We start from the raw sequence: 9459 nt of genomic DNA on the forward strand, positions 1-9459 counted from the left end.
ATTTAGATTTAATCAACTTGGACATGGTAGTGTGTAATTATGATAATATCATCACCAGCGGTATCATCATCATCATAATCGTCTATCAAGAACCTAATTATCCCGATGATTGTGCAGGTGGTTAGATATTGAAGAGAAAGGAAAAAGGGACAATGTAATTATGGTGATGGGGATGTGCATCAACGTAGCATGACATTCTCGTAAATGTTGCACTCTACCGCTGTTGATAACAGTCACCATTGATGATTATAAAGACGATGGTAAGATGAATTAGAACTATATGATGAGGAGGAGGAGGAAGATAACACACACTGATGCTATAAGGTGATTATTCTGGTAGTTGTGGAGGTTTGATGATGATACTTATGGTCAAAGTCATCAAGATGGAAGTAAATGCCGTACAAACCAGAAACTAAACTATGATGAAGAAGGATGAATGACAGTGTATAGTATGTTGATACCAATTACGAGGGTGGTAATAGTGCTAATACTAATGACACTGATAAGGATGATATTTAATTACAAAAAAACAAACAAACACGTCTTTAGTTATCTAACTGAATGATTAACCAATCACGTGGACTGACTACGTATAATCAAGCAGGTCAGTGGTTAGATTGTAAGCAAAGAAACAAACCTGTGTGTAAATTAGGGAGTACGTTTATCAGGTGCGACTAACGAATCAAGTAACCAACCTGCCGACTCACCCTCCACCCATAGTCAAACACACAGCCAGCCAACCAATCACCCAAGTAACCACCCATATATATATAGATCAACAACAAGACGCTAAATGACAGAGGCAACACACCCGAGATGACAAAGACAACACACCCCTGATGACAGAGACAACATATTTGAAATGACAGAAACAACATATCCGAAATGACAGAGACAACATAACCGTGATGACAAACATATCTGAGATGACAGAGACAGCACACCCGAGATGACAGAGACAGCACACCCGAGATGACAACGACACCATACCCGTGATGACAAAGACAACATACCCGTGATGACAGAGACAATACACCTGAGATGACAGAGACTGCATACCCAAGATGACAGAAACAACATACCCGTGATGACAAAGACAACACACCCGAGAATGACAAAGACAACACACCCCTGATGACAGAGACAACATACCCGAGATGACAGAGACAACATAACCGTGATGACAGAGACAACCTACCCGAGATGACAGACAACCTACCCGAGATGACAGACAACATATCCGAGATGAGAACGAGAACACATCTGAAATGACAAAGACAAAAATGCCAATAGATGACAGAGACAACATGCCCGAGTTGACAGAGACAACACACCCGAGTGGACAGAGACAACATACCCGAGTTGGCAGAGACAACATAACCGTGATGACAGAGACAACACACCCGTGATGACAGAGACAACATAACCATGATGACAGGGACAACACACACGAGTTGACAGAGACAACATAACCATGACGACAGGGACAACACACACGAGTTGACAGAGACAACATAACCATGATGACAGGGACAACACACACGAGTTGACAGAGACAACATAACCATGATGACAGGGACAACACACACGAGTTGACGGAGACAACATAACCACGACGACAGGGACAACACACACGAGATGACAGAGACAACATAACCATGACGACAGGGACAAATCACACGAGCCGACAGAGACAACATAACCATGATGACAGGGACAACACACACGAGATGACAGAGACAACATAACCATGACGACAGGGACAACACACACGAGATGACAGAGACAACATAACCATGACGACAGGGACAACACACACGAGTTGACAGAGACAACATAACCATGATGACAGGGACAACGCACACGAGTTGACAGAGACAACATAACCATGACGACAGGGACGACACACACGAGCTGACAGAGACAACATAACCATGACGACAGAGACAACACACACGAGTTGACAGAGACAACATAACCATGACGACAGGGACAACCCACACGAGATTGACAGAGACACCATAACCATGATGACAGGGACAACACACACGAGTTGACAGAGACAACATAACCATGACGACAGGGACGACACACACGAGCTGACAGAGACAACATAACCATGACGACAGGGACAACGCACACGAGCTGACAGAGACAACATAACCATGCCGACAGGGACAACGCACACGAGATGACAGAGACAACATAACCATGATGACAGGGACAACCCACACGAGATGACAGAGACAACATAACCATGACGACAGGGACAACACACACGAGTTGACAGAGACAACATAACCATGACGACAGGGACGACACACACGAGCTGACAGAGACAACATAACCATGATGACAGGGACAACACACACGAGATGACAGAGACAACATAACCATGACGACAGGGACAACACACACGAGTTGACAGAGACAACATAACCATGATGACAGGGACAACACACACGAGTTGACAGAGACAACATAACCATGACGACAGGGACAACACACACGAGTTGACAGAGACAACATAACCATGATGACAGGGACAACACACACGAGTGCCCTCCTCAGCATGGGCATCTCAGAAAAAAAAACCCACATCCCGGGTCCTCCCCCCCCCCTACCCCATACCCCCCCCCCCCCCACCCCCCCCGACCCCCCTGTCGCTCTGACAACGGACAGAGTCTGGTGATGTCACTCTCAAAAGACCAGTGGGGATAGGGAGGTGTTTATTGACGAACACTGCAGGTGACTGAATTCCTTAAGGACTGGTCCGGTGATGAAGGGAAAATGTGGCGCTGTTGATTGGCTGGGGAACGTGTGAGTGACGTTGTCAGGTGGTCTCCCGAGAGTCGTAGTATGGCACCGTGGTCAGTTCTGAATCCACAGTGTCATGGACTGACGACATCAACGTGCGAAAAGGGGGCGTGGGGGGTGGGGGTGGGGGGTTATTTAGAAGCCCGGGAGGGTCAGGGGGGGTGTTATGGTTTGGGGACTTCTTTTTTTTTTTCAGAATACACTTCACAAGGAAAATGACGGCAGGGAAAAAACTACATGCAGGCGCGCATGCATGTACACACAGACCAAACACATACATACACGCACATGCACGCACAGACACAGGGCAAACACACGTGCATAACCAGACACAGAAACAGACACACATGCGCACACACACACACGCACGCACACACACACACACACACACACACACACACACACACACACACACACACACACAGATGCGCGTAGAGAGGCTAATACACACAAGAGCATGAATGCACGCTCTGACGTACACACGATTTTAGGAAAGAAAGATAGAGATAGATGGATGGATAGATAGATAGAGAGAGAGGGAGAGAGAGAGAGAGAGAGAGAGAGAGAGAAGTGGAGGGTGGTGAGGATAGGAAAACAATAGCAACAGACAGTTTTAACTCACTCAGTACGGCCAGTCCTCTCTTCTCCACTACACAGACCCCTCTGATGTCCAGTGGATGTCTGAATGACCCAACCTTTAGCTTCCGTCGTCAGAATTGTGGTATTCTTTGTCAACATTCACCTCTTCAGTATAAGAGCCTTCCGCTTGCAATATTTTGATGATGGTAATTGGGGTGAAACGCTGTTAACGTCGTCTCTTTTGCCGTTCGTATGGAGAGAGTTAAACACGAAGGAGAAAGACGGACGGATCATACTGATAAAACCGATGTTGGAAACAATGAACAAGAAGTAAAATGATAAAATCCCGGCGTGCGTGCGCGCGCGTTTGTGTTGATATGTGCGTGACTGAACGCGCGCGCGCGTGCGCGCGCGCTACTCACCTGAATGCACGCGTGTGTTTATTTTGTAAACAAAACCAAATAATCAAGAATATAGAAATCGGACTGTCACTGGCAGTCCTGTCAGTCCCAAGGCAATGTGAATAATTAAACAGCTAAATAGAGACAGCGAGTCTAGATGCAATGGTTTGAAATGCTGTTGGAATGAGATTAGTGGCTTGTCCAAATACACCTTTCAAATCATCTGTTTATCAGCTGATACCACAGGGACTTACGCCAAACATTCTGATTGACACGGGCGTAACAAATGATGCAGTTTCGTCATGGATTTCAATCGAGAAGATTGTCCTTGTTATTGTTCTTTTCCTCGTATTCGGTGTCAGCAGCAGCAGCAGCATCATCATGATCACCATCGTCGTCATCATCTCATCATCGTTTTCGTCGTTGTCGTCGTCTTCTTCATCACCAGCACCACCACCATCATCATCATTATCAAAGTCATCATCATTGTTGTCCTCGTCGTTGTAGTTTTGATTTTTAACATGCTGTTGTTGCTGAGGTTACTGAGAGTTTGCACTGTATTGAAGTTTAATTTCCTTAATTGATTTCACCCGTTTAAAGAACGAAAAGATAAGAAAGAAAGGAAGAAAGCAATGAAGGAAAGAAAAAAGATGGACGAGCACGACAAAGACAGAAAGAAAGGACAAAAAAAGAACATACTGAAAAAAACAAAAACAAACAAAGAACTGCGGAAGGATTAAATCGTTGGAACAGAAAAGTTCTATTGAGCAGAAAAGTTCTGTTATCCCTGCTATCATGCGACTGCGCTTTCCTGATACCATAGGCCTGAGAAAACAGCTGAGCGGTTCACAGCAAGATGTCTTCTGTTTAGGCGAACAGTGGTAAGCGAAAAAAGATCACTATCCTCCCCTCTATATCTACGATCATACCGAGAGCACACCCACAACGATTTTCGTTCCAACAAGAAAGAAAGCAGGGATAAGAACCAAGCCATAAACAACTCGATCTTACAGGCGCTAGCCTGGCCGTTTAACTAAGCTCTACGCCGAAAAAAAGGAGCAATAGCCGAGTGGTTAAAGCGTTCGACTTTCAATCTGAAGGTCCCGGGTTCGAATCTCGGCGACGGCGCCTGGTGGGTAAAGGGTGGAGAATTTACCTATCTACCAGGTCAACATATTTGCAGACCTGCTAGTGCCTGAACCCCCTTCGTGTGTGTACGCACGCAGAAGATCAAATACGTACGTTAAAGATCCTGTGATCCATGTCAGCGTTCGGTGGGTTGTAGAAACAAGAACATGTCCAGCATGTACACCCATGAAAACGGAGTGTGGCTGCCTATGGCGGGGAAAATAAACAAAATGGTCATACACGTGAAATGTTACATGTCTGTGTGAGTATGCGTGCGTGACTGAGACCTCACTGAATGAAACAGGAAACGAATGATGAGCGCCCAATGGCAACTGTCAGTCGGCTCTACCCACGTAGGCAGCCCGTAGTGCAAAAGCGCTTTACGCTTGGCCTTCGACCGAGGATAGGCACTATATAATTGTCCATATCATCATCACTAATCCTCCAAACTGAGGTGTCAGTTTCATTTTCTCAAGGAGACGTCACTCCGGTCAGAGAAATCCATATACGCTACACTACATCTACTAGGCTGATGCCTGACCAGGAGCATACCCCACCGCGCTGTCAGACCTATAGTGGGTGCGGATGTATTTGTGTATATCAGAGTGGATTTCTTTTACATAATTTTGACAGAGGAGAACCGTTTTGTTTCTTTGTGTTCGTTTTCACTGCGCTAAGTGCGTGCTGCACACGCGATCTCGGTTTATCGTCTCATCCGAATGACTAGGCGCTAGTCAGAGTAAGGGCGAGAGCGGGATTCGAACCCACACCCTCACGGACACTGTGTATTGGCAGATGAGCGTATTAACCATTCTCTGCCAGCTTCCCCTCCCAAACTGAGGTGGGAAATAATGATTATGAAACACAACACCGGGGAGGATTGATTACAGGACACTACTCTGAAGGGGGATAATTGTGTAACTCTATACCGAGGGGAAATAATCACGTAACATTACACTTTCGCCAAGTCGTCATGGCGCGATAGTTGGACTAATGAACTGGTCACTGGCAGGTCGTTAGACCGATTCCAGCGCTCAGTCCCTAACTGCCGCTGCCGCAGATAAGTTTGCCCTGTAGGGCCTCCGGTTAGATATCAGCGCGCTTTGGGGGATGAGGTGGGGGGGGGGCGTGGGCGGGGCGGGAGGTGGTTGGGGGGGGGGGGGGGTGGAGACTTGGGAACTCCGGGTTGTTCGTAAACCCATGCTGGGGGTGCCTCGTTGGTGTCTGTTGAAGTCAGCGTGACCAGCACGACAGGTGTCTGTGTCACTGTGACCTGGCTGACATGACGACAAGAGGCAGTTTTCTGCCAGAAAGGAATTCTAAAGCTCTGTCAGACAATTCTATCTGAAAAGAAGGATGAGAACTGATTGCATTGACAACAGCAGCAGCAGCAGCAGCAGCAACACGTTCCACACTTCATGACCCAACCCTTATCAGCAGTAATGTTAATAATAATAATGAGAATGAATCCTGTTGTTTTGATGATGCTACCTGTGTCTTCTCTGTTTCTGTTTCTTTCTTTCTGTCTCTGTCTGTGTGTGTGTGTGTGTGTGTGTGTGTGTGTGTGTGTGTGTGTGTGTGTGTGTGTGTGTGTGTGTGTGTTTGTGGTGTGTATGTTTGTGTGAGAGAGAGAGAGAGTGTGTGTGTGTGTGTGTGTGTGTGTGTGTGTGTGTGTGTGTGTGTGTGTGTGAGAGAGAGAGAGAGAGAGAGAGAGAGAGAGAGAATTCGAAGTAAAAGGTTTTACTGGGAGTAAAAGGAGAGAGAGAGAGAGAGGGGGGGGAGGGAAAGAGAGAGAATGAGAGAGAGAGAATAATCTTTTTTTCTGTATGAATAACACCATTTAACCAAATTATACTCAAGAGCGTTTCACGCCCCCTTCCCTTCCCCATTCCCTTTGCTAGTTACAACACCGTCAATAACATTTTGGAACGGACCCTCTGTGGCTATTTGACACTGGTAATGATATTGCTATGGCTGTCATTATTATTGTCTTTTGATAATGATGATGCTGATAATAATGACGAAGATCAATATCCAAAATGCTCATTATGTTTGTTATAACATGCAGTATGATCGTGGGGTGCAGGTCACCATGCCAAGAATGCCTCAGAACCACCCTTTCCCTTATTCCGAGGAGTCTAATTTTCTGCCCTTCATCATCCGTTTTCTCAAGGACATTTTCATTATTCTGTCCAAATGGTTGATTTGGTCCATCGTTTAAACTCTCTCCATACGAACGACGAAAGAGACGACGTTAACAGCGTTTCACCCCAGTTACCATCATCAAAATATTGCAAGCGGAAGGCTCTTATACTGAAGAGGTGAATGTTGACAAAGAATACCACAATTCTGACGACGGAAGCTAAAGGTTGGGTCATTCAGACACCCACTGGACATCCGAGGGGTCTGTGTAGAGGAGAAGAGAGGACTGGCAATACTGAGTGAGTTAAGCTAATCCAGAGGGTGGGTTTTTGTACGTTGGTTCCAAGAAAACATCTACTCTTAAACGTTGTGAATTATCACCTTTCTTTTGACATGCAGGGATTATGGGTTTTTGCTTTTTGTCTTGATTTTAGCGGGCATGAAATGGTCTTTGTGGTCACTTGGGTGATAAGCGCAAAAATCACGAATGAATTTACTCCCAGCCAGCTAAGAGAGAGAGAAAAAAAAAAACGAAACGAAACAAATTTTATATTACAAGCGTCATGAAGCCAGCATAGTTCTTCTTTTTTTTCTTCTTCTTTTTTAATGATTATCTAAATTTTACGTCCAACCAACGGCTCAAGCTTTGACGGAGGATCTTCGAGTGGAAGGTTGTTAGGTCACTCTCAACCATTCTCCATCATTCTGAGCCATATAGCCGTGAGGAAAGTGCACATCTCTGGACCATTGTCAGCTTGGTGTTTGTGCTGTACTGGGGGATGTCCACGCGATGTTCAGCATTCTGATGATAATGATAATGGCATTTATATAGCGCTGAATCTTGTGCAGAGACAAATCAAAGCGCTTTCGCACCAGTCATTCACGCGCTTGCATAACTCTAAAACTGAAGAAGAAACTGAAGACAAGGAAGAGGCAGGGAAGGGAGGTTATTTTGGGAAGAGGTAGGTTTTAAGGCCCGACTTGAAAGAGCTGAGTGTGGAGTCTTGACGAAGCGAAAGAGGACGTTCATTCCAATTGCAAGGTCCAGAGACAGAGAGAGAAATGAAGGTGACTCTGGCCTTGCTGAGACGGCTTTTATGTTGATACCTGCTCCGTTATCGTGTCTGACAATGCTGCCCAGGTACACAAATTAACTCTCTCCATACGAACGGCGAAAGAGACGACGTTAACAGCGTTTCACCCCAATTACCATCATCAAAATATTGCAAGCGAAGGCTCTTATACTGAAGACGTGAATGTTGATTTAAAGAATACCACAATTCTGACGACGGAAGCTAAATGTTGGGTCATTCAGACACCCACTGGACATCCGAGGGGTCTGTGTAGAGGAGAAGAGAGGACTGGCCGTACTGAGTGAGTTAATCAGTTGTGGGTCCTCAAAAAACAACAACCGGAGTATGAATGCGTACAAGGCGGGGGTAAAAACGGTCATACAGGTAAAAGTCCACTCGTGAATAACAGCGAACGTGGGAGTCACAGCCCAAGAACGACGAAGAAGAACAGTTGTGGGAAGGTCTGTTCCGTTTACTTGGATTGGCGAAGGGTCTGGAATGTTCGGTGTCTTCAACTCTTATTTCTTCTGGCTGGTCTTCAGAGCCTCTCTCTCTCTCTCTCTCTCTCTCTCTCTCTCTCTCTCTCTTCTCTCTCTCTCTCTTCTCTCTCTCTCTCTTTCTCTCTCTGTCTGTCTGCTTGTCTCTCTCTCTCGCCTCTCTCTCTCTCTCTCTCTCTCTCTCTCTCTCTCTCTCTCTCTCTCTCTCTCTCTCTCTCTCTGTCGTCTCTCTCGCATCAGCAATATAATAGAGAGTAAATGAAAGGCCGGGGAGAAACGGAAGGAGCAGATGAAAAACAACGTTCAGCATTGGTTCACCTTGACCTGAATCAGTGCTAGTGCAGAATCCTTCACACACACACACACACACACACACACACACATACCACGACCACCACCACCGCACACGAAGCAGCTCCAGAAACCAAGCGTCCTCATGAAATTACAAGCCCGCTGTTTTCCCCCTCAGCACAAGAGGGCAGTCGGGCAAGCTCATCCCAGACACACACACACACACACACACACCCCTCCCAATAATAAACATATCAACAAATAGCCTTGTTTTTTTTTTGTTTTTTTCTTCAGCGTGCCTGTGAGGCCCCTGTCGCTAAATTATCGGGTGCATTTTCCCAGTCAGTAGGTTCGCTTCTTTGTTCATCTTAAACTGTTCACGCACGTGCTAAGCTTTGGCTGTTATGTTGTGTTCTTAAGATGAATAGCATCTTGTGTGTTCTGGAAAGGATTTTTTTTCTACAGGAAGACGCGCGCGTGTGTGTGTGTGTGTGTGTGTGTGTGTGTGTGTGTGTGTGTGTGTGTGTGTGT

The sequence above is a fragment of the Babylonia areolata genome, chromosome 22, assembly GCF_041734735.1.
Source record: "Babylonia areolata isolate BAREFJ2019XMU chromosome 22, ASM4173473v1, whole genome shotgun sequence".
NCBI lineage: Eukaryota > Metazoa > Mollusca > Gastropoda > Neogastropoda > Buccinidae > Babylonia > Babylonia areolata.